At 41.2% G+C, this 2257-nt stretch overlaps 1 pseudogene; it reads left to right on the top strand.

The window, feature by feature from the left end:
* The first annotated feature begins 439 nt into the window (after positions 1-439).
* LOC101332115 (small ribosomal subunit protein eS4, X isoform-like) lies at positions 440-1478 on the top strand (annotated as a pseudogene).
* Positions 1479-2257: the final 779 nt, after the last annotated feature.

Genomic DNA, 2257 nt, shown 5'->3' on the forward strand with positions numbered 1-2257 from the left:
CCAATGCAGGGGACACAGGTTCAAGCCCTGGTCTGGGAAGATCCCACATGCCACAGAGCAACTAAGCCTGTGCGCCACAACTACTGAGCCTGCGCTCTAGAGCCCACGAGCCATGACTATGGAGCCCGTGTGCCACAACTACTGAAGCCTGCGCACCTAGAGCCTGTTGTGCTCTACAACAAGAGAAGCCACCACAATGAGAAGCCCACACACCACGACAAAGAGCAGGCCCCACTAGCCACAACTAGAGGAAGCCTGTGCACAGCAACAAAGATGCAATGCAGCCAAAAAAATAATAATAAAATATATTTTAAAAAAGTGTTCTTCGTTGAAAATATTTCCTAAATTAATTAATTAATTAATTTAAAAATGGCCTAACCATCACTTATAATTTCACTCAGAAGTGAAATTGCTGGCTCTTTTCATGCCTAGCCTAGCCATGGCTCATGGTCCCAAGAAGCACCTGAAGTGCATATCAGCTCCAAAGCATTGGATGCTGGGTAAACTGGTGTGTTTGCTCCTCATCCATCTACCAGTCCCCACAAGCTGAGGGAATGTCTCCCCCTAATCATTTTCCTAAGGAACAGACTTAAGTATGCCCTAACGGGAGATGAAGTAAAGATACGCATGCATCATTTTATTAAGATTGATGGCAAGGTCCGCACTGATATAACCTACCCCACTGATTTTATGGATGTCATCAGCATTGACAAAACTGGAGAGAATTTTCGTCTGATCTATGACACCAAGGGTCGCTTTGCTATTCATCATATTACACCGAAGGAGGCCAAGGATAAGTTGTGCAAAGTGAGAAAGATCTTTGTGGGGACAAAAGGAATCCTCATCTGGTTCCCCATGATACTCACACCATCTGCTACACTGATCCCCTCATCAAGGTGAATGACACCATTCAAATTGATTTGGAGACTGGCAAGATTACTGACTTCATCAAATTTGACACTGGTAACCTGTGCATGGTGACTGGAGGTGCTAACCTGGGAAGAATTGGTGTGATCACTAACCAAGAGAGACATCCTGGTTCTTTTTTTTTTTGGTTTTTTGGGTTTCTTTTCTTTTCTTTTTTTTTTTTTTTTTTTTGCGGTTCACGGGCCTCTCACTGTTGTAGCTTCTCCCGTTGTGGAGTACAGGCTCCGGACGCGCAGGCTCAGTGGCCATGGCTCACGGGCCTAGCCGCTCTGCGGCATGTGGGATCTTCCCGGAGTGGGGCACGAACCCGTGTCCCCTGCATCGGCAGGCGGACTCTCAACCACTGCGCCACCAGGGAAGCCCTCCTGGTTCTTTTGATGTAATTCGTAAGAAAGACGCCAATGGCAACAGCTTTGCCATCCAGCTCTGCAAAGTTTTCGTTATTGGCAAAGGCAACAAACCATGGATCTCTTCCCCGTGGAAAGGGTATCCACCTTATCACTGCTGAGGAGAGCGACAAGAGACTGGCGGCCAAACAGAGCAGTGGATAAAATGATCTGTAGGTGACATGATTGGAAAAGTCTTTGTACTTAATTAAAGATAATACTACATTTAAAAAAAAAGTGAAATTGCTGGATCATATGGTTTTTATTCTTTTTTTACATGAGCATTTACCAGCTGTAAGTTTCCTTCTTTATGGTGCTTTAGCTGCTTCCAAGTTTTGTTGTGTTGGGTTTACATTTTCATTTATTTCAAAGTATTTTCTCATTTTTCTTGTGATTTCTTCTTTGACCCATTGATTTAAGACTATTGTTTAATTTCCACATATTTGTCAATTCCCCATATTTCCTTCTATTATTCATTTCTAATTATGACTGGAGAACATTCTTTGTATGATTTAGATCCTTTTAAATTTATTGAGACTTGTTTTCTAGCCTAAAATATGGTTTATCCTAGCAAAAATTGCATATATACTTGAGGAAAATGTGTATTTTGCTCTTATTGGTTGGAGTTTTCTATACATGTCTATTAAGTCTAGGTGGTTATGTTGTTTAAATCCTCTGTTTCCTTGATGGTCTTCTGCCCAGTTGTTTTATCCATTATTGAAAGTGAACTGTTGATATCCCCAAGTATTATTGTTGAATTATCTATTTCTCCCTTTAATTTTTCTTCATATATTTTGACATTTTGTCTTTAAGTTTATCCATACGGTTGCAGGTGTCAGAATTTCCTTCTTTTTAAAGTCAGAATAATATTATATTCTATGTATCTGCCACATTTTGTTTATTCATTCATCTAGTGCTGGACACTTGGGTTGCTGGGTTACGTG

Source organism: Tursiops truncatus, chromosome 19, assembly GCF_011762595.2.
Source record: "Tursiops truncatus isolate mTurTru1 chromosome 19, mTurTru1.mat.Y, whole genome shotgun sequence".
NCBI classification, from domain to species: Eukaryota; Metazoa; Chordata; class Mammalia; order Artiodactyla; family Delphinidae; genus Tursiops; species Tursiops truncatus.